Raw genomic sequence first — 24789 nt, forward strand, 5'->3', positions numbered from 1 at the left:
AGGTGACACGCACTTTCTCTGTCATCTTTGCTTGTCTGAAAACGTCAAGGCTAGTTAGAATAAAGTGAAAAATCTCTACTGAAGTATTCTTGCCCGAAAACATTTCTTCACGGCTATCAGCACTTAACTACTACGCTACAAAAATACCTGTCAGAAGTGTGCAAACACGGTTTTCTTATATGCAATGCATTGCAAGGGTTTGTTATTTCTCGACAAATATGGCCATTGCGCAATTAGCAACGTCATGTCGCAGATCCAATGTAGCGCAGAAACAAATTCGATCGTGAGCGCGAAGAAAATGTTTCGTGCCTAAAGACTAGAGGCTACACGTGCGTTTTTTTCTTCGAACAAAAACATGTGTGATTGTTACAATTGAACACCTGCGCGCAGGTCTGTGGGAAAACAGACTTAACACGTAACCTATTGGTGTCATTGTTATTAGTATCTGGAACTTCGATGATGCAATGTTATGAAGCGTGCAAAAAAAATTCTACTACTGCATTTTCTTGTTTTACTTAATTCAGCTACTTTTCTTTTATGTAATTTTGCAGTTTAGAATAGCATCTGCCATAGACGTGTTTTTCCTTAACAACAATCGGTAAGGGCCCTTCAACCAATTTGTTGGATCTTAAAAAGTGTGCACTTTGTAATTGTATGCCTTACTTATGTTAAATAAACATTGCAATAAACTTCGTTATCTGCAGTTATCGGGAAGCGTACGCTGCTGTGCCTGGACCGGCGTGGGCAGTTTCATCAGTATCGTAATCCTTGATGGCTGTTTGCTCGTGCTCCGCGATGTGTCGCCCGTGAGTGAAAACAGTGAATTGGATGGAAAGAATGGAAATAAAGGAGATCATAGTGATGTACAAGAATTGGAAGAAAGAAATTAGAGGGGGAAATCTGTACGGTAACACAAAGGGCAGTACCTTGCTATCTCAAGCTCGAGATGGTTGCCTAAGGACAAAAACGTACCGGTGCAAATATTCACCACAAGATGGGGCATGTGTCTGCAAAATTCGCAGACCGCTGCCCACATTCTGACTGAATGCGAAGAGATTCACCCAGCGAGAGCCGTAGGTAACGTACACCTTGCAGAAGCACTTGGACTTAAAGGGGATGGAAGCATCAACCTGTCAGCAGTTGAGATAAGCAAAAGGTGTTTAGAGTATCAGTGGGAAAAAAACAGGGAAGACATTGAGACGACCGGATTCGTTGCAGGCATAGGTAGTGGTACAACGTACATAAAAAAGTTTTGAGGAAGCGAAGAAAGATTAAGGAGACGTGTACAAAAATGCTAGAACGAAAGGTATGTGTAGCATACCTGATTCATTCAAGCAGGCTAGGTGATTATTTGTTACGGCCCCGTTTCAAAGGGGCTCACAAAATAAATCACCATCGAAGTGCGAAAAAGGAGCCCCGCTACAGAGCACGCCTCATGCATAACTCGTTTTAATGGCAGCAGTAAGTTGTGTCGCTATATTGATTCAATGCTAAAACACATTACCGACGGCAGCCAACGTCAGATGGGTACTGTTGATTTTTTTTCTTCTTGGGGCACTATTGCTTCACGTAGCCTCAACGCAACATCGGCTGGAGACCCGTGGCTTTTCGTATACGCTGTAAATGTGGACTAAAACCTATAGCGATGCTATTCATGCAATGTAATGTAAATGCTTGAGTCATTGTACATTATACGTACTTTCGAAAAATATTGTTATTTTTATTTGGCAATAATTATGTTTCGTAGCAATTAAAAAGTATAAAAATAATGAATAAATGGTGTAGCAAAACGTTTTAATTCGCTATTCTGGGGAGGTTTTTTTGGCAATTTGGATGAACAAATTGACTCTTCTGATTTTTCAACGTGGGCAAACCTTTCCCACGCCACAGCATGCCGGAAAAGGCAAGTAAGGGTTGATGTTCGAAGCAGAACAACTCGTATCCCCGTATCCTAGGCATCTATCAGATATGCAGGGAAAGAAAGAAAGGACAAGAATGGCGCGTCAGTAAAACTTCAATAAAAACGGTACGATGTTATCTTATCTTTAGCGTCGCACCCCTACAGGCCACAAAACATCGTTTCCCTCGTAACTTTCCGCTAATCATTAAAGCCACAACGTGCACACAACAGAATTTCAGCACTTTCATTCTGATCGTTTGGACTATGAGTTGGTTCACAATTAGCACACGTAGGGTGCTAATTAGCACACGTAGGGTGCATTGACACATGTGAAATTGCGGTCACAAAAACTACAATTTTAGTGAAAGATTTACTGCACCACACCGACCGACAATAACACAACACAATGAATATATTGAGCAGCGGAACAACACGTGCAAATGGCGTAAGGCGTAACCGAGCTTATTTCCGCAAACATAAATCAGCTAACCTAACTGCAGCAAGACAGACTTGAGAGCAGTAATAATGTTGTTACAAATATTTCGCAAGTATTTAGGACATCTGAAAGTAACCATGGATTGCGGATGTGATTGCAGTTTGTACAGGAATGTTGACAACAGTCAATTAGTCGATAGTCACAATAGTTACGCATTAGTGACAATAGTCAACACTTCGTGTTCCGAATGAATTATTTCGAACTTTACGGTGCCAAACATTTTATTAAGAATTTCTTGTAACACACTAGGCATTTTTTTAATTAGAGTATTAGGAATAAGGGCAAGTTACGTACGTAATTGTTACGAGAGCTCCTTTCTGGCAAGAGTACCGCACGCATGGGTTTGTCGAGTTGTATTCTTGATTGTTCAACAATAACTTGTTCTCAGGCGTGAGACACGTAACTGCGTAGTGTACATTTTGTTATATTCGATGTTTTCCTTGAACTCCTACAGCATGGTGCATCATATATGATACACATAGAAAGAATACCTGTAGCATAATATAATCACAATAGCATAAAATCCTACATATTCACCCGGAATCCGTGTCCTTTATAGAAATCAAAAACATGGAGACTGTATCACTAAAGAAAATATTCTTTCATGTGCAACTTGGTTTAAAAACGCGCAGCATGCGAGAAATTCGTAAATGAGGTTACTCTACAAATTTATACACCTCAAATCAACGCACAAAAATACCAGGTTGTTGTTTACTGTATCTTAAGCTAATGTGATATTATTGTTCGAGAAAGAAATTCGGGCGTTTCTGCGCGGCAGCAATTAGTTTCTTTTTCGTATATTACGCAGCATGCGATTAAGGGTCGTTTTCTAGAGGAGCGCAGATATTTGTCGAAAAACAAACCTTATTAAAAGATATACGTTCGTACGGTATATGGCCGCTCTTAGAACCATTATTTGTGATGAATTAGCCCGATAAAGAAGAAGCGATCATTGTTTACGATGAAAGCAGTATTGGACGTACCGTGTTTCATAAGCATTCATTTCATTCTGGGGTTTTCGATGCGGAAACCCCGATTTGATTATGGGGCACGTCATAGTGGGGAGCTCTGGATTAATCTTGACCGCCAGGGGATCGTTCACATGCCCCCAATGCGCGGGTCACGGTAATTTTGGCATTCTGCCCTCGTTTTTAGCAGCGCAACACCATAGCCGCTAAGCTACTAGGCCGGGTCCATGTTTCATAAGCAAATAACTTCTAACAAACAACTCCGTTGCAGAAAAAGTATGTTTTCTGCGGGATTCCATGCAAGACATCCTATTTCTGTGTTTTCGTGACTTCCTCCACAATATTTCCACTTTCGGATGCCTTTTCTCGACGCTGGCTGCTTGTTAACCCTACCCTTGTGAACATCTGGGATAGAAATGTGGCGTCTAATTTTTTTTCCCCACAGCGTGCGCTTCTTCAGCAGGGGTGGCACCATTTTTGAAAACTTTCATCTACTATTTCCTTGTTTCATGTACAAGGCTCACCTTCACGACTTTCTCAAGCGAGAGGCCTTCCAGCTCCAAAATGTCCACATGAGCTCGATCGCCCTGTGTTCCACAGACGAAGTGATCACGGATCATATTTTCCCTTTCGGACCCAAAGTACAGTCGCTGTGCTTAAACTTCAGAACAGTTAGACAAGTGTCAAAGCTTTCGTCTGGACGTTGTATTCGGGCGAGGAAAAACATATCGGGAGTAAACATTGTTATGCCTTGGTGAGAAGTGCGCGTGAGACATCTCTATCACGCGGTTAAAATTGAATTCCTTGCGCGGCTGCGTTGTCGTCGAGCCTCCGAAACTTAAGGTGTCGTAAACGTCACGTAAACTTGGTCCTGCGATCGTCAGAACAAGAGCAACTTGCCTTTCTAATGATGCGCCAACGACATCCGTCGCTTTCATGAAGAGCGCGAAGGCTTGTTTAAACCTGCGCCATTGTTGCTCGGTGTTGCTGTTGGCTTCGAACTTTCTTTGGCTGTGGCAATCAGTCTACGCAGCGTCTTCGTTCACCGGTCGTGTGAACTGGTTGAGTCTCATTTCTCACACTATGTTTCTTGAGTGCTCGCACTGGAAGACACCGAGTTAATGAAGGACGTTCAAGGACTGAGTGAGATACATAATGAGAAGCATCTTGCTTCGTGGTTGCAACTATATTTTGGGCGCTAACGAGAGCGCGGAAACACGCTCGGAGAAAAAGCATTGGGCCGCGGTATGGTGGCGCCTTCTGCTTGTGGATCACGTAACAGCTGCCATTCTTCGGTATCTCTACCGAAGGGCTTAACGGAAACCCGCAGCTGCCGATATTGACAGTGGTTGTGGCATCAACGCTGAATTCCATCAGAATGGGTACTGTGAGAACCGGGACAATGGTAAGATTCACCCGTGGCGAAGAGTTTCCTTCGCTTCCGAGTGCGCAACCTGTTTTTGTGCACCACGATCCTTGAAGCCATCCTCACTGTCATAATCAGAAACTGCTGATGCGGCAAGGTTCCGTGATTGCCAGGTTGTGATTTTGCGTTCTCTAATAGATGTCATAAGCCTGGTGTGCTTTCGCCCACCAAATATAGCCTGTGCAAAGCTTGCTACATGGGCTGGACACTGAGTCCAGTGCATGCAACTCTTGGGTGAAGTCATGGTTCACGAGAAGCCGGCGTTTCGTGCGGTGGTCATAGACCACGTCTTTGTTTAAATGGAACTCCAAATGGCTCAAGTCGCACGTGTCCTACTTTCGACAGTTTCTATCCGCGAATCACTTCCCCACTGTTGTCACTTCTGCGCGCCCGACGTGTCATAATCCGTCAGTATGTCCGGGTAATGTCCTTTACATATGGAGAATGCAGCAAGATAGTTGTTTTCATATGGCGGGACTTCACGTATCTTCACCAACCAATGCCACCTGATCATGAAAACCAGTACGCTTGTCTGTCAGCGAAGGAGAGTAAGCTCACGTTCACAAAATTGGGAGCCTACATACCACCCGTAGGTCGACTGGACTGCGTGTGCTTACAGCGAGTAAAAGCAGTGACGCCACGGCCTTGGGTGATGGCTGGTGAGTTTAATGCTCGTCACTACCTCAAGGGACGGCCCCAAGATCAACTCGAGGTGCTGAAGATTGTTGGGCTCGTCCTTCGAACAAGAGCTTTGTTAAACAATGCAAGCGCCGCCTTTTCCTGTGGAAGAGCGCACAGTGGCTGCCTGGACCTCACATTTGTTGCACGCTCGTCTACCGGAATTGTCCGGAGGTTTGGGGACATTGAAATGCGAGGACCTCGCCACTTATCTAAGGACTGAGAGCTGATAGACTCCAGGTTATCTTGTGTCAACAAATGTAGAAACTGGCGAACGCTTAAATCAATTGTGGATGACAGCAGCAGCAAAGAATTATCCTCTAGCTTTCAGGACACCACCAAAGGTGCCCTACAGACCGCCGCACACTCGCTTTTGAGAACCACAGCACGCACAACCCATGACATTAAATTAGAGAAGCTTGCTGCAATTCTATGTTAAAAGTTAGGCTCGTCATCCACCAGTATGGCGGCGATACATTTGAATTTATCCTATCTCCTCAAATTATAAACCATATTGAAAATTGTTGCAGTAGAATGCTCTTTAGATGGCACTTGGCAACTTCTACTCTAAACCAAAATTTCTTATATGGCCTGGTGACGGGTACATTAAAATCGCCAAGATTCATGGTGCGATTACATTAATACCGGTGCGTTATACGAATATATCGGGACGGACGTCGCGTTCTAAACTATAGTGATGGTAATTAAGAAACTGACAAAAGTTCGAGGATAAGCTTCTCAGACATTTATATGTAAGCCAGGACACCAGTGATCTCGTGTGCATTTAGCAGTAATTTAATGCTAGTGCACATTGACAAATAGATGCATTACCATTCCAGTAATGAGTTTCCCAAATGCATCCTTCCTCGGATTGAATTGAATTCTGGGGTCTTGCGAGTCAAAACCACAATTTTATTATGAGGCACGCTGTAGGGCGAGACTCCGGATTAACTTTGACTATTAGGGGTTCTTTTACGTGCCCCCAATGGACGGGACACAGCGTTTTTCTTCCTTCTTTTTTTTTTTTGGCATTTCACCCACATCGAAACGCGTCCGCCGGGCTTCGAGCCAGCGACCTCGTGCTTAGCTGCGCAGTACCATAGCCGCTAAGCCACAGTGGCGAATAAATGCGTCCTTTTTGCAAGCGGGACAAAACTAACTGAGCAAGCGCTGGTTCGAAAATACAATCTTAAGTACATGCGTGTTTTAAAGGGCCCCTCACCAGATCTCGCCATGTTGAGCTGAAGAGCGCAGACCATGCATTGCACGATAACAATCGTGCCTGCAAAGTGGTACATCGCTACGCGCCGCGGAAAAGTCTGAGATTCCACACCGAACGCCGTTTTTCCTTCTCCTCGCGGCCGCCGCGCTCCAAGCCGGATGGTGACGTAGTCGTGCCCCTGCGTCTACGTAGTTGTGTCCGCAGTGTGACGTCGCTCGTGATGAATCGTGACTTCGCGACTTATTCAAGGCACCATCTGTTATCTGTGCGATCTGCTGCTTGAATTGACGAATTGAAGTTTAGAGAAATAATAAAACATACAAACGGAACACCCGCCATGGTTGCTCAGTGGCTATGGTGTTGGGCTGCTGATCACGAGGTTGCGGGATCGAATTCCGGCCACGGCGGCCGCATTCTGATGCGGGCGAAAAGCGAACACACCCGTGTGCTTAGATTTAGGTACACGTTATAGAACCCCAGGTGGTCGAAATTTCCGGAGTCCTCCACTACGGCGTGCCTCATAATCAGAAAGTGGTTTTGGCACATAAAACCCCATAATTAACAAATGCAAACGGAATGGCTGCGTGTTTTTTTCTTGTTTTTTTTTTTTTTTCGTTTTACTTCGCACTGAAGCAAGAGAGACGTGCTTCCGCTTCGTCTGCGTGTTCCCACGGTCGTGCGGTCACGTGCGCAGGTACCGAAACTATGCCATTTTCTACCGTGTTCCAGCGCGTGATCATGCTCTGCGGTCCGCTTGTTCTGCCTCAGTATTCGCGTAGCACTGAATTATACCGCTAGTCATGTGTCCTTGTGCACAGGGCGCAAAATTGTGCGCTGCGCGAACGAGACAACAGCTCGCCCGCGAGACCGTGGGCGGAAGTGCGATGCACCAAAAACAGGGAGGAGCAAAAAAAATGAAGGTGGGGCCCCTGACGTATCCGTCACGCGATCCTCGAAGTCCGGTATGGGAGAACACAGGGAAGGAATGATGGTTTCGCGGCACTGAAATATTTCTATCTTGGCTGTTAATGAGCCGATTTGAAAAAAGTTTCGGCAGAACGTTCCCTAGAGGACACGTAACAACTTCCGGTGTATAACCAAAATTTGCTAAGGGGCCTGGTGAGGGGCCCTTTAAGCATGCATATACATCGTGCTCATAGGTAAACTCTAATACCACAAGTCACGTACTATGAAAAGAGCGTCAGAATGTTCAGCTCCGCAGAACATATAACAATATGACATCGTAGTTGAGATTTGGTTCCATTAAAACGATGACTTACACATATACGGGTCACAGTAGGTGCTACAGCACTTCGGGAGTGGGAGGTCGGGTCCGCCAAGGGAATAACAGCCGTATGGAAGCTTGCCACACCTAAAACATGCCACAATATTTTCCACCATTCATTCATGTGCGCGGCAAAGTTATCCGAGATATTGGCACAGCTGTATAACTCTCTCCGTAGGTACTGTGTCCGAAAATATCTCTGTACAATGTAACTAAGTATTTTGGATAGAATTTCCTGTCTCGTTAGGCTAATTTAATCCATTAACTCAAGGTGATCTCGTCCGCAACAAAGCAGAGGAATTTAATAAACCAGACGCTTAGAGGGCAACTAGGTCACTTCCTCAGAAGATAAAGAATAATTCTCATATACCCCTTACGTGGTTTTGAACCAGGGCAGTCTAACAACTGCTCCACGTTCGTCTACTACGAAAATTGTTCGGCACTGATTAAAAAAATTGAACCGGATATGTCAGAACCTTTACATTATTCGTTAATTGATGAAGTCGATTTTAGTATTTATGTGTATGCTAAATGAACAAAATATGGCAGGATCTTAATGTGAATAAGCACTGAAAACCTACAGTTGTTTATACCAGCATCCGAGCAGTGCTCAGATGCTGATATAAACAACTGTAAGTGTACTATGCACACTGTGTACTGTGTAACTGTGTACAATTTGTGCGAATGGCTATCAAGCACATTAAATAATCAGACACGAGCATATGTGCAACTGTCGAGGTAAAGAAGTTTCATAGCGACCTCAGGCTGTCCCATCAGAAAATCCGCGAGCACTGCTCTCGAAAGACTCACGAATCCATGCACGTAATCCGCTCTGCCGCTTTTGGGCACTTTTTTCCCACCGGACGGAAAAGGGGTCTTAACCTTCTGCGGCTCCTACCCCCCCCCTCCCTCCCGCCCACGTGACGTCAGACCTGCTGTCATGGTGGCTCCTTGTGGTTTTCGGGCGATCAACTAGCCGAGAATGACAGCGGAGTGAGATGGCTACATTTTCAGTGTACACGTGCACAGGCTGCTCAAGATCAACGGTGCCCAGTGCGACGTGATTGCGTCGAAAATTTCTCGCTCGAAAGCTTTGGAATGTGGGTGTGACGGCGGGAGGTTTCTTGCATGAACCAGCAGTAGCAGGTGCTTGGCCGGCCGTATAGAACGCCACTTGTCCAAATAAATTTGAAACGCAGACACGCTTTTATGGAAATACCGCTGCACTGAATTTAAAGCAATTCGTTGCATTTGAGAGGAAGTTCTAGTGACTGTAGAAAGCAAAATTTTCATTCAGGCCCTCGAATACTTACAATCACGAATAATCAGTAAGTTCAAAAAAATATAGAAGCACGAATTTCGCAAATCTGTGACTCTGCATCAAAAAGATATATCGCAGTTTGGTTAACTGCATCTGTTAGAGCATTTAAAGTGTTATACTTGATGCGCTTGTTCGCTGCTCAACTGGAGTTTTTCAAATGTTTGCGATGGTTGTGCAAAAGACCTAGCCATAAATTAGCAATATATTTCACGAGACTCTATACTATATGAACTTTGTCTTCTTTATATGCATTGTTAAGTTCAGTTTATAATGTTCTGATATCGTTTTACGTTGTTCAGTTAGAGTTTTAACATTCTTCTTTTAAGTGCAGTATAAACTCCATCAAATTAGGTGGAATAGTCATTGAGCAAAACGATTTCTGCTTTCCCGTGGATTCGAATATGAGCTCCCGAGCTAAAGCTTCCTCCTAAATATTCGCTTCGAGAATCAGCTATGCGAAAACAACTTAGCCTCCTTAGGCAGCTGTCCTTTGCTTTGGAAGGCGCAGTAGTCCCGTGGAAAGCATGCGGCCTTACAACCATCGACGACCAAAGTTTGGCGATACATATGAGATTGCATAGGCCACAAAGGCTTACGATACTTAAGAGAATGGAAAGCAGACCTCTGCGTTAGCCACAAGAGCTTGACGAGGGTGCCTACGGCTCCGAAAAAAATCCTGATATTGGAATATGATTACTTTCCCCTGGTTGTCGCTCTTTATCCATGTTTTTTTTATTATTTATTTATTTCACAACACCTCTAGCGACCGTCGAAGCGGAATTTCCTGAAAGGGTGGGAGGGAGAAAGGAGGTCCATGGTGCTGAATTAAGGGAGCTTATCGGCATACAAGGATTACCAAATGAAACCAAGTCCACCATGCAACGGATCGACAAATGAAAGTAACTTCTAAAACATACAAATGTACCAAACTGTAACGCAATATAAACGAACCAGTTACAAAATCGATTACAAAAATTGCAACACCTCGATATCAGAGGTAATCAAAGTCCATCAATAATAGACATGTATTTAATGCACAAAACACGCATACGTACACACAAAAAGAAAAAAAACAAAGAAAAATAGCATAAACGCGTTCTTCCTCGTAATTTAGGATCATATGTCTGAACGGAACATTCAAACAAGTGATACATAGAGTGAGAAAGATCTTAACAATTGTTGAAAAGGTTACTGCTTTGAAAGGCGAGATGGTTGTACTATACCGTGCAAACGCACGCAAATTCTTGAAAGCGCGGGTAATAAGCACAACTGCACAACAGTTCGCCTGTTATTAGAAAATCCCGTCACGAATTTCTACATACCTAACTACCACCACAGTACGGCTCTCAGGATAACAAGACCACATTTCACATTTTCCTGGTGTATGAATCCTTCCAGTAAATGTCTTGTTGAAAAGGAAGCATTCTCCTGCAAGAGAATATTGTAAAGCTTTTAGTTGAAAACATCTCACCGATGTAACACTTTTATCACTTTTTTCCTACACTTCGTGTCTTTGTTACTGAAGAACGTACTATGTTAGAAACCACTATCGTTAGCTAGTTGCCATCCGATCGTTTCATGGTGCGAAGTGTACATACATGGAAAACTATTGAACAAAACTTAAGGGGGAAATTGAAAGCACGCCTCGCCTCAACCAACCAACCCATAGTTTTAAGAGTCCTTGCCGGTTCTGTTATGAGTAAATCAGAAAGAAAAAGGATTAAATTTCTGGAATAAGACTTCCGCTATAACTAACCTAAATATTTATTTATCCCTAATGAGACCACAGGGAATTTCTTAATGTAAGCATTTGCTACGTTATCTGCTTTTGATGGTGGTGGTGTTTGATAAATTATAGGAACGTACGCCCCCGAAAGAGAAAGAAAAGAAACAGAAGTGGAAGAAATATAGAGCTTGAACTTCGCGCCGTACTCTCGTATGTGTGTATACCGATGTTTTCGAAACAGACGTTTGGTAATATTTAAGTATAGCGTTTATGAAATATAACAAAATAGTTTCATTGGTGACATGACGTCAGTGGTGAAGACCGTGGTGTGAAACAGCTGATTCGTGGGAATTAGTAACGAATTACCAAAAATTAATTTACCTTCTAAACTTTTTGTGCCAGCAGGAGTGTGGACCTCTGGGTCCAAAAAAATTCGACTACCCGCGCAACTGTTGCCCGACAGATTGTAGCTTAAAGACTGTGCGAACCCGAAATTGCGCTTGATGATTTGATGAGCTTGAGGATTTCTTAAAACCTAACTTGCACATCATGCTCTTGTCGATTAAGCTATATTGTATCTATTCGATATTCTTAGCAAAAACACAACATTACTTTAGACAATATGCCTTAATCCCTGCGTAGTATACCTTCATTTATAACCAAACTATTGCATTTTTTTCTTTGGAACTTCCATACACGTCTTACCCTGCTCCAGCAAACTTTACCATTATGTGAACAAGTCCTAGGGAAGGGGACATGAGAATAAGGCGACCACACCACTGCACTCAACTAATAAATGAAGAAGTACAGATCTTATACCCGTCTGAATAAATATTGAAAGCAGTATTACAGCAAGGCCAAGTCCTCACTACTGTGAAGCAGACCAACTCTTGCTGTTTTCACCGAATCCAAAGTTTGACCACACGTTTGACGTGTTCCTCCATCGTCTAGCTACACTTAGAGGTAGCCTACACGCCTCATTTCTTGTATCGCATCAAAAGAGCCATGCTACCAGATTGTTAATTTTAATTTTGTTATAGCCAGGACACCTCTATGCAAAATACTATTCTAGTGTCCTCAATGTGATGAACATGCGGGTTCGTCTGCGGGATCCTTTGAACATCTATGGCGTCGTCGTCTCACAGTGAGCGCATGTCTAGACAGTGGTCACCATGTCTTGATGAGCAAGCGCATGCAGTGATTGCCATTCGCGATTTTTTTAGACACTAATATTATGGACTGCTTACAAGTGGTATTACATGTTTCGTTTTCTCTACGTCGTTATGTTTGGCTGCAAAAACAAGGAAGCAAAATGGGTGCTCTGTCAACGCGTCACTCGTTCGGCTCGGTGGTGGAGCCAAGATGTCGTTCTTACTTCCACTGGAAGCAAGAGGGCTGTGTGAACACACGCTATGAGCCCACCAGCGTTCCTGAAGTGCGGTGCACATCTACTGTTCCGAATTGAACGGACAGTACACGTCCAGGTAACGTTATCTAACATCTCACTGCTAACACTGGCAAACAGCGACAGTCTCCCTTTGGTCGCATCTCGTACGCCATCGCGGTGGAACGCCTCCAACACCACTGGCGACTTTCCCCATTACACCAGCGTTGTGAGATGCCTGGTAGCTGCAAGGGTGCTGTTCCTCCTGCCCAACAAGAGCGGCCTTACGTGCTGCGCCGTGCCAACATGACGCACCCGCGTATAACTGTAACACCGACCGAGGACTCCAAGCGCTTCGCTGAACCTTGCTATCACTTTTGTTATGCCGACTTTTCTTATGCAACTGGCCAATGTTTCTATCTTCGTCGAAGGCCTTATACGAAGATAGGTCCTCCTATCGAAACATTGGCCAGCCTTTCTTAGGCACCTTATCCCTGTTTATAACTGTAACCTAACTTAATCAATCATCGTAGATCGCCACAACTGGAACTTTATTTTTCAATACAGATGTATTTGGCAAATAAATGACAGTCAGACGCATAATTAGGTAACTACATTTACACGTATGGGTCATACGCTAACTGCACAACGCACAACACTGTCGCTAAAGGTCGCCAGAAACCCGCCGTGGTTGCTCAGTGGCTATGGTGTTAGGCTGCTGAGCACGAGGTCGCGGAATCGAATCCCGGCCGCGGCGGCCGCATTTCGATGGGGGCGAAATGCGAAAACACACGTGTACTTAGATTAAGTTGCGCGTTAAAGAACCCCAGGTGGTCAAAATTTCCGGAGTCCTCCACTACGGCGCGCCTCATAATCAGAAAGTGGTTTTGGCACGTGAAACTCCATAATTAAAAAAAAAGTCGCCAGAAGGGCGGGTTGTCTTCATAATGTGACGATGTCTTTATGATCAATGCAAAGCACACGCTGATGAATACCTGTTACACAGATAACAATAGCGGGTTACATGCCAACTTCCTCACATAGGTTCACATCCGAGTTTGTTTCTCTCGCACTCGCCTCCCGACGTTCCCTCTCTCTTACGTTCGCCCTCAAAGACTTTCCGAGGTCAATCCTCGACTCATCCTCACCTGATTCCGCGAGGTTGAGGGCTAATGCGACTTAGCACGCTCTCATTGGGGACCGCCCTCGTGAGTGTGCCCTAACAATCACCATCCATAGCATGACGCCAGCCAGTACTCAAGTCGATCATATCGTTACGCAGATACAGCGATGGCCAAGATGAGATCGAGCCATCCTGACTAACGGTTCATCGTCTTCGGAGCCGTGGTCACAACCGTCACTACTATTACCGAAGGTGCTCGGGCGATACCAATGAGAAATATCTTTGTCAAAAAAAAGGCTTTGCGAATTCGAATCCTGTCTTCTGAAGCAGCATGCACTCACCTCCGGAAGTTACGGTGCATTGAATTGGAATAAATTTGACGTTATTAAAGAACATCAGCGCTTCAGTGAGTGAAAGGCACAAAAGATAAATTACGAGTGCTCCATTGGCCAGCATGGTAAAAGGCCGTATAACGTCCGGCAATGGTGATCTGAAAAAAGAATGATAGTAATAATCTAACAGTTTGGGCTCATTAAACTAATTTCGGCGGGGAGCAGATAGGAGCTGTTTTACAAGTTTTAAGTGAACCATTCAGTGACAACGCAGCATTTTCTCATGTCGAGTAGCAAAGTGCTCTAGGAATAAGCTTTAATATTTTATAATTATTCACGCGGAAGTTTGGGAGCTCCGATAAGCCATATAGAAGCTAGGTATGCTATCCCTGATCTAAATTACTCGATGAGGCTGTCACTAACCTTACGAGAAATTAAAGCGCTTAATTAATTAATAACACGCTTATGCTAACTAACCTTTAAATTATTTCCGGCACATATTTTAATATTCGAATTGTATCTAATGAATATGCAAGTTATATCGAATTGAAACGAATTTCGAGGGCTACGCCAGTTTGGATATATTCATTTTCAAATTGTCCAACGAAGTGCATTGGCGTTTCAGTTACGTTAGTGCTTTAATGTTTTTTAGATGTTCTTTTTTCTTTTTTTTTAATTAAGTAGAACAACAGTGCATTTTTACTGCAAATTTGATAGCGCATATCTCGAAACCAGCGCCATCCTCAGAATTCGTTCTAAGGCGATATGACTTGTATATTCACCAGCTACAATTCGTTGATCGAAATATGTGCCAAAATATAGTTAATTAGAAAGTTAATAAGCGCAATATGTAACTTATTCAAATAAGCATTTTGTTTTCTCCTAGAAGTAATTGCTGCCTCACCGAGTGATTAAGGTGAAGGGTTAGAATCGTACCATCTGCAACCCGTAATTTTTGAAAATTTGGTGCAGAAAAAGAAACAGCTTGTGTATTTTGACATGTTGTTCCTGTGCTTGCGCAACAAAAGTGTTATTGAGTGCTACAATACAAATGTGGCGATGGGAAGAGGCCTCGATTGCAGGAGCTACGATGTCTGTCCAATCTTACGTCGTTCCTCACGCCATCACCGCGAATTACTTAAAAAGACCCGCCGTACCCGCCGACTTGCGGCCATGGTGTTTTCTGTCGAAGCACGAGGTCGCGCGATAAAATCTCCGCTACGACGGCCTCATTTCGACGGTGCCAAAATGCAAAAACGCCCTTGTGCCGTGCATTGACTGCATGTTAAAGTTCCCCAGGTTGTCAAAAGTTCCCCACTACGGGGTGTCTTATAATCAGATCGTGGTTGTAGCACGTAAAACCCCAGAATTTGATTGTTATAATTACCTGAAAAGAAAAAGAAACGCGGCATGCTACAATATCATGTACTGATGTAACAATCCACCGCAATCATGTAGCACTGCTGAAGTGGCCTCGCTAGGACTGGGGTACTCGGTCACACTACCGCGTCAGCTTGCCGCAGCCAGCCCTGCCGGTCATATCATCCTTAGCTAACGAAACGCGACTGCTGTGGCCTTCACGGTTTGAGGAGAGTGGAGCGCAATTCATGAAGGCGCTGCGGCTCAGGAGTGGGGAAAAAACGGACAGTTAGCCAAGCGTGAGCTTTACACACTCCATGTAGCTGCATTTACCTGCGACAACTGATGTGAAATACGAAAGAACGGTCCGCACGGCCTGGCAGCAGAGCCTCCGTGGTCGACAACTTCTGTAGGCGCGTCATCCGCTCGCGCCCTCATGTGTAGCCTTCAGTATGATGGCGGAAACCCAATGTGCGCCCAGGGTTGTCGGCATTAACCTAAAGGTCTGTACGGAGCAGTGTGCACATGGCACGGCCACTTAAAATTAGACTCCAGTTCAGCTAATATTTGCATACGTTGGAAGGAATGGCGAACTGATGGGAAAGATATGCCGAACCTTACATATGAGACCATCGCAATGAATAAAGAGGATTGAATAAATTGGGATAACGATAGAAGTTTTTAATGTACGTTGCCTGATAACTACGTGTACACTAACAGAAATTCTCCCACAATAGTTGCAAAAAGACGTATTGACGTGCTCTACTCATACTAGAGTAGTAGTAGCTGCTCCGGATTTTACACTGGCAAGTCGAAAATCCTTGGAGAAGCCAATCGTCTAGTCTAGTCTCTCTCTCTTTCGCTCCCCATTTCCCTCACCACGTGTAGGGTAGCAAACTGGACTCAGTCTGGTTAACCTCCCTGCCTTTCCTTCTTCCCTTCTTTCTCCCTCTCTCTCAATCGTCTAGTGTAGCAAATTACTGCTTAGAATAGGCGTTAAGCTTACGTAATAATTTGGTTATGCGCCACTCAAAGCACTGTTTTCGCGCATTTATTTATTTAATGCATTCCTGTAATCTCTGTAATCATGTGCGTAAAAAAGCATTGTAAAGCCGCCGTAGCACTACACCTTTGAAACCAGAACAAAGCTGACTAAACCTAACAGTCGTAGCATCAATTATCTGCTACGAATTATGGTGAGTACGTCACACTAAATATATTGTGGCGCTGTACGTCCTAACAATCTTCCTTCCTTTCCATCGTAGAGTTAATACACGAGAACTCACAATATATGATTATTAGGGACACAGAATGATATACAAGTAAAAAAGATGCGGTGAAATTATCCAGAGGATATTAAATTATACATCATAAATAACAAGTAATGATTCTTACGCAGACACTGTCGTAACAAAGTGTACATTCTTAATAAACGTGAAATACTAGTGCATCACACATTGTGCTGAAAAGCGGATAGGTTCATTGCAACACAGCAAGTAGCTTCTCTTATTATTTTTTTTCTTTGCCTTTCTTTTCGGTGCTTCATTGTCGTTTTCAGTACTTGGAACACTCGTTTCCTAGTCATGTACGAACAATCATTTTGTTATTGAAAAAGTAATGCTATTTGATTCATATTCACATGACTTTCCCGAGTATTTCCTTTACAAGTATTTTCTTGTGATATCAATTATATGGACATACCAACCGAAATTTTCCCGTTAGCTTAGGTTTGAGGTTCCGAATATATTTATGTATATGTACGCTATATGCCATGTCATGCACTATGCCACGCTGTATTTGCGGGTTATATTGCTACACTATTCTATCACTAAAGTTGCTAACAGAAGGTACTACGTTCTTCACTAATTTGTTCCGCAGAATTTGGTGGAAACAGCCACCTACAAACAATTGTCATGAAACATAACACACACAGCACTCCTTTTATCCGAAGCAGTCTCAGTGTATTGAATAACCTTCAGAATAATATCAATGCTGGAACCTGAAGGTAATGTAGTTTTACTGGCACCGCTCTTAACAGGCAGCGTAGTAGCACCTGTGTGATCTCACTGCAGGCCTTACACGACGTGTTAAACGTTTTATGGGAATTTTTTTGCGCACCCGTGTATATAGAACACCATCTGGGAAGTCTAAGCGCAATGCTAAACTTTGCTACCGCAGTTAGTGCTTCGCTCTTCGGGCGAAACTGCTGTCAAATTCATGGCCGACCCACAAATTTGGCGGAGTTACTTTTTCGGGAAAGAAAAGCCTCTGTATATTAAAATTATCCGCATTTAGCCTATTCTTGTATCCGTAACCTACTGTGACAATCTTTGAAGCTTCATTTACTGCAAGTATAGCCACCCGTACAAACTATAGCAGTAGTTCTTTTGGATCGTGGCTTTCCAGCTCGCGTACTCAGTTTTGCCAACTATCTTTTCTTTATTCCCTGCATTTTTTCTTGTCCTCTCTCCCTCCAGAGTGCACCGTTACGGTCAGTTTTGCCATGCGGAATCTTCCGCGTGATTTCTTCGCTCCTTGAATTCAGCGGAGTTGTTCCTCCTATTTAAATATGTATACCAGCCTTTCTTGGTATGCGCTCACTGGTTTGCCAACCCTCGCGCTTTTCAGTACCTAAAAAATGCCCCTATTCCTTCCGGTTGGTTGTCAGCGGGAAAACAACAAGCAGTGCGTCAGAACAAAAGTTCAAAAGAACAAAATAAAGCATCAGAACAAAAGAAAACAAAAGTTGCCGCAATTGAGCTTTTCTCTGCCTTACCGATACCGTTATTTTTGCAGCAGGTCTGGCCAGTAACGAGATTTCAACAGTTTCGCCGCACGCCTTCTTGCCAGTGTCTCTGCCAAGTCCTGTGCGAGTAAACAGCTAAGCAGCGAGGACGTCTCAAGGCGTCCAGTTGAAAAATCCTGCTCTCTATAACAGATTGTCGACAGCCGTTTTCTGAGATGTTCTGCTTGCGCGAAAGTATTTTAGTTTCGCAGTTTCTTGCAATTGTTTCGGAAGTGCAATAACAAAGGAAACTGTGCCATCAAAATGAATAATGTGATGATGCACTGCAAGCGCATGGTTTTAAAACTGAAGTTCCCCTTCAGTTGCAGGTAAAAAGCAAAGCGAGAAAAGAGGCTAAGATCCACGAAGAGGATTTATAAATGTGCTGCGTGAACCGCACAATGTAAATGTAGAAGCGCAGCACAATAAGTCGAACAATATGTTTTCAAAGAAATCTCACACCAGCAGATTTCAGCCTTTGTCTATATCGGAGCACCTTGCTTCCCCAACGAGATTTTTTTGTTTGAAATGCGTATGTTATAAACGTTTCTCGAAAGTCCAAGAAAGAGAGAAAAGTGGTTCTTGTGGGGAAGGAGGAAAGGCTCGCACTATCTTCTGCAACCCATGTGTGAGCACGGCTCAGCGCCAGCAGGGTGGGGGAGATGGGATGAAAAGAGAGAAAGGGTAGGAGTGAGACGGTAGAGGGTAGTCCAAGAAGTGTAACTCGCTTCGTACGGACGACGCAGTGAAAACATTCTATACAATAAACTAAGGAAGAATATTTTTTCGAATAAAGCATAATTAATCATGGAATAAGACCTTCTGGCATCAAGGTTAAAAAACACTGGAACTTAAACTAGAAAAGAGAAAAACCGCGTCGATATGAAGCTTTCGCTTCACAACGACATCTGCGCATCCTCAATGTGCATATCTCGCTAAACTAAGAAGCCTAACAGAGGCATAAATCAAATGCATTACCATCGATGGCGGAGCACTCCGACTGCACCAGGGGATGATCCACTCTGAGCAACCAGACAGACCAGAGAAAAACAAGAAGAATGTCTGGAACAGACAGCTGAAACTAAACTTCATAAATATATAATAAATAAATTTTCAGTTTAACGTGCAAAACCACTTTCTGATTGTGAGGCACGCCGTAGTGCAGGACTCCGGAAATTTCGACCACCTGAGGTTCTTTAACCTGCACCTAAATATAAGTACACGGGTGTTTTCGCATTTCGCCCCCTTCGAAATGCAGCCCCCGCGGCCGGGATTCGATCCCGCGACCTCGTACTCAGCAGCCCAACACCATAGCCACTCAGCAACCACGGCGGGTACTAAACTTCATCGTCACAGTGCAGAAAAAGAAACATTCCTCGAGGAAAAAAGCTCGCAAAGGTTATCAGATTACCACCTGCGTGGTAGGATAATTCTGAAAATTGGCACTACTGCAGAAATCGGTATGCATGCTCAACAGACTTCATGCAAATTCACCATCTAGAACAGAGAAAAGCGTGGTTCCAACCTCCAACTTCGTGTTTCTAGTTTTTCCGTCTTGGGCTGCTCTCGCTGCTTCTGCAGCAAGATCCTCATACTTAATATGAATTGTACCTAATGCTCTTTCGCCTGACATTGTTAATATTGAAAACAGTGATGCGTTTTATCGTGCTTTATGCATGTGATCACTTGTTTCTTCTTTTAAAATGTAATCATTCCTGCTGTAATGCCCGCAGGGGCGATGCAGGTATGTCATAAATAAATTAAGTAATCTCAGACAAATTTTGTATGCATGTGGAGAAGGACTTGTTAAATACGTGTGTTCTGGCCTTACAGTAATTATCAGAAATTGTAGTATCTACTTTATGCTTAGAATAGCACTCATTGATGTTCTCAATGTTAATAACAGACGGGATTAATTTTATAACAATCAAACTGAAGGAAATTATTTTTAGCTTAATTCTAATAAGTGGTACACAAGCAGCAATATATATATATACCTTTTTATAACTCCGCTATGCCGGGTGTGAAATCGAAACTTTGCACAAGAAACCATATTTGTGGAGTCAAAGAAATACCGGATTATTAAAAATGAAGAAAAATAAATATTTCTAAATAGAAGATTCCACTCTATATTCTGCATAAATATTGTTAAGAAAGGTTTATTATTGACGAAAGTAGATATCTGAGGCGCATGTCCTGTTAACGTGTATTCTGTATTGTAACAAACTAGACAGCAAGGTCATTGATCTAGTTATCTCTATTACGTTCATATCAATAAGACTGTCTCGATATTAAAAGGCAAGTCACGTGCAGTGTGTCTACCGGATACGTATCACGTAATACTCACATTATTATAATTATTAATTAGCATTACTACTATTCTATGTATTATTATACGGTGTCACGCACTTTCTCTGTAGTCCTTGCTTGCCTCAAAACGTCAAGGCTAGTTAGAATAGAGCGAAAAATATCTACTGAAGTATTTCTTCCCGAAAACATTTCTTCACAGCTTTAAGCACACAACTACTACGCCACGAAAATATTTGTCAGGAGTGTGCAAACGTGGTTTTCTTATATACAATGCAGTGCAACAGGTATTTCTTGTCAAATATTGTCATTTAACAATAGCAACATGCCATAGCACATCCAGTGGGCCGCAGAAACAAATTCGCTCGAGAGCACCAAGAAAATGTTTCGTGCCTAAAGACTATAGGCTAAAAATATGTTTTTTCTCTTCCAACCAAAATATGGGCGATTTTTACAATCGGACATCTGCGCGCAGATCCGTTGGCAAACAGACTTAACACGTGACCTATTTGTGTCGTTATTAGGACCTGTAGAAACACGCTTTCTAGGTAACAAAGTGAAGGAGAAAGATAAGAAAGGTGGACTCAGCTTAAGAGGAACAAACAGAATGAATCACATCGATGATACAAAGCTTCATGTAAAAAAAATTATCAACTACTGCATTTTCTTGTTTTACTTATTCCAGCTGTGTTTCCTTTATGTGATTTCGCAGTATAAAATAGGAGCTGCCACAGAAGTGTTTTTTCCATAATGACAATCGGTAAGAACCCTTTAAAGAATTTGTTGGGTCCTAAAAAATGTGCACTTTGTAATTGTATACCTACTTTATGTTGACTAAACTTTGCAATAAAGTTTCACACTTTAACACTGTCTCTCGAGGCACGAAGTAAATCCACGGAACAGAATAAAGGAAGATCAGGCTTAAGAATTGCACGAATCAAGATACACGGACATGAAGGACGGGATGAGTGCCAATCTCCAACTGACTTATTCGGGAAAGCTTACGCCAAAGTAAGCATCAGGCGACTGTGTATACAGACAGAATTCAACACAGACGGTCACCAAGAATGACGAATGTCATTTACATTGCCGCATCTAAAGACTGCTGCTCATTGCGAACTAGTGATAACGAAGGAACGTTAACTTACGGCGCGCATTTCTTGATGTGAAACTCGTTCGTCAATTCTCGGGCAACTTGGCCGCGGCCTTTGCCAAGCAATGTGGTGTCCACAAACCACGGAGCACATGAGCGTGAGCCACACATACACCGCTTCAACAGTGGAGGTTATAACGGCCTTGGTGTACTTTTTCTCGCACGGCCACTTCTTTTGATCAGAGCTACGAGCGCACAGCGTGACAACTTATGGCGTGCAGAGAATACCACAGGTACGTCGTACCTACTCGCCACTTCAAACTAAAGTAGCCTTGCACTACCTATGGCTTTTTTCTTGCGATTTCTTGATTCGGCTCTTGCACGTAATCCGTTCAGTTTCTTCAGCAATGTTTCAGAAACACTGGCGAGGACCGAGCAAAGCAACCCAGCCAATTCCAATCGCGAAACCAGCTGCGACCTAAAACTCTCTTCCACCGTTTGCTCACACGACTTGCGCAGCGCAGATTAGAGGGCACGAATACAACGTAATTCGTTTCAATACAGAATAAGCACAAAACAAGTATCCGAACCACATAATTGATGATAAGGCGCTCGTGATAATGCCAAGCACGCAGCGCACCGCGCATACGTTCCCGGCAAAGAGATTACTGTTGCGCAAACTGCCGCGGCGAGGGAAGCTTGCGACGTTAGTAGTGACGTCGCTAGCCTGTCGTACAGAAAAGAAACGGCCTGGCAACGCATAGTTGGACCTCTCGAGGAGCAGCGTGAATGCGAGGAGTGGCAAAGAGAAAAAGAACTAGCAATACGAGCAGTGGCGGCGTGCACTCTTCAACAAACGTACACCCTTTGGGGTGTGTATCTGCCACACAACGATAATCGTCATCTGCCTTGCTTGCGTTTCCTTTCTCGAACGCGACCCGCCGTGGTCGCTCAGTGGCTATGGTGTTGGGCTGCTGAACACGAGGTCGCGGCATCGAATCCCGGCCACGGCGCCCGCATTTCGATGGAGGCGAAATGCGAAAACACCCGTGTACTTAGATTTAGGTGCACGTTAAAGAACCCCAGGTGGTCAAAATTTCCGGAGTCCTCCACTACGCTCGCTACTTTCCTGTCAAGAAAGCTCTGTCGTGCTCATAACGCGCATGGCGTTCGTTACTTGGACGTACCGGGCTCGCAGCGCTAGACAAAGGAAATACGGACAAGACAGATGAAGATTATTGCTGTGTCGCAAGATACGACCCAAACGGTGTAATTTTGCTTAATAGCGTGTTGTCAAAATTACGTTACTACCATTACTCTAAAGGAATAAAGCATTGCATGCCCTCCTCACCAGTTGTAGCGGGGGTTATCAACAGCTTCGCTGGACATCCTTTCGCAGGGCCGGCATGGCGAGTCAACATTTTCATTTTTTAGTTAGATTAAGATGACTTAAATTGTGTGTCGTTTTTCTGCCACGACTTTCTGATGACGGCGGGGTCGCACAATGAGCCAAGCTGTCGCGTTAATAACGTGCACATATATGTGAACGCATGCTGCATCTGCAATCATATGGTGTTACATTCGGCTGCACGTTGTCTAATGATCTCTCTGTGCGATCGGATCCAGTCGGGAGCCGCTCGCGTCGTCCCTAACATCATGTCTCTTCTCTGAATCTCCTCTGTATCGTCGTGTCTGTCTGACCGCCCAACATTTCTCTGGCCTCCATACATCAAGTTGACAATTCCTCATCGTCGATAACAGCACCTTTCTTTCCATTGGCAGCTGTTGGTTGTGACTTTCTCCTTGCCTAGCCAGCGTACGGGCTTCCCCGGTTTTCCCGAATGACAACTGGTGCACGTGGTGACAACTGACCACGTGTTCAACAGGCCACGTGTATCCGACAGCTGACCACGTGGATCCAACGACTGTACGTCTACTTCTGCTGAGCCTAAAGCACGTTCCATATCGTTGAACGATATGATCAAACGCAAGCCAGATGTTGGCCACTATGATGCAGGCATCGCTTTTGACGACTTGGCTATCGAAAGTTCCGATAATTTATTTACAGTCACACCGCGTTGAGATATTTATGAAGTTTGACACGCCGCAGTAATAAATAAAAACACTGATTCTAACTCTCTTTTTTTAAATGGCTCTTCCAAGAAGCACTGATAGTAGCTGCGAAGTCAACATAAAAATTAGCTTTTCACTCTTGCTTCTTTTCATTATTACATCACCTACTTTATACGAGAAATCGCCGTAGGAATCGGAAGATATTCTTACACATTCTCCCGTCTAAAGATGCTTAACGTCACGTATCCCACTCGCTATAGAACCAACTACCCTTGGTGCGGTGGCATACCCAAAGTAATACATGTAACTTGGAGTGCACTAAGTGTCCTCATAGGCCAAATAGCAATAACACAATGGATCAGTGGGAGGCAGAGCTTGCCCTTTCCAACTTCGCAGGACAAAAGTCCTTAATTAGCCAGGTCAGGCAGTTGGCAGAGGTTCTGTGGTAATCTTGAAGCCTAGGACAGCTTAGTCATAAGAGAAATATGAAGGTAGCTTTTGTCCATCTTAGCATGTAGAGTCCACATTCGCAATGTGGCAAACGAAAGGTCATGCAAAGAAAATTAAAGCCTCTCTACACATCGTTTATGATGGTTCCATTCAGTACTGCACTTGTTCCCTTTTGAACAACAATAATTGTGCCTACCTTTCGTCCGCGGCGAAGTGCAAAACATGGTCTGGATGCTTCGACCCGTGTCTGCGCACCAGAGAGCCGCGCAGCACGTACCGTGCAGCTTTCCTGCACTGTCGGTCGCGTTTTCACACCTTGCTGATAAAATCCCAGGTGGGGCCGAAGGCAATAGGCACCCGGAAAACAACACTTCAGAAGACGGCACATAAGCACGTGATACACATTAAATAGTTAACATGGCGTACGTGCCTTTTGAAGGTGCCGAAACGTAGCAACCAGAAAGTAGAAATGCATAAAGAGGACTAAGCCAAATGGTGCAGATGCAGCGCGATGTTCCCGGCGTGCCGAGCAGCTGCCTGCGATACGTTATTCCGGCGACCGCAGAATGGCCGAAAATTTGCGCCCTCTGTAGTTCGGTACGTTGAACGTCGCCCGCAGCACCGCGACGTAGATCTGTTACCGCAGCGCATGCGCACAAGCGCGCGGTGACCAAGCGCTTTTGCGTCCGGCTGTAGCGCAAACGCAGCGCAATCTCGTCAGTGCACCCGAAGTGTAGACCTGCATGCGGCCAACGTGCGCCTAAAGAGCCGTCAGTAGAGAGTTTTAGTGTTGGGGACGCAAGGCGTTGGGGCCCCAAGCGCTTGGGTGCGTTTGCGTTTGCGTACGCGAGCAGAAACACG

At 44.0% G+C, this 24789-nt stretch overlaps 1 long non-coding RNA gene across 3 annotated transcripts; it reads right to left on the reverse strand.

Moving 5' to 3' along the window:
* Nucleotides 1-1777: 1777 nt before the first annotated feature.
* LOC126539185 (uncharacterized) lies at nt 1778-24489 on the reverse strand. 3 transcript variants are annotated; one of them, XR_008614187.2, is made up of 6 exons: nt 24125-24489; nt 13871-14019; nt 10619-10724; nt 7971-8062; nt 2691-2799; nt 1778-1959 (listed from the first exon to the last, which is right to left on the reverse strand). It is a non-coding gene; the product is annotated as an uncharacterized lncRNA (long non-coding RNA). The 3 variants fall into 3 exon arrangements; XR_011890875.1 differs by lacking the exon at nt 24125-24489 and adding an exon at nt 18003-18164; XR_011890874.1 differs by lacking the exon at nt 24125-24489 and adding an exon at nt 17997-18163.
* Between the last annotated feature and the right edge of the window lie 300 nt (nt 24490-24789).

The sequence above is a fragment of the Dermacentor andersoni genome, chromosome 11, assembly GCF_023375885.2.
Source record: "Dermacentor andersoni chromosome 11, qqDerAnde1_hic_scaffold, whole genome shotgun sequence".
Taxonomy (NCBI): Eukaryota; Metazoa; Arthropoda; class Arachnida; order Ixodida; family Ixodidae; genus Dermacentor; species Dermacentor andersoni.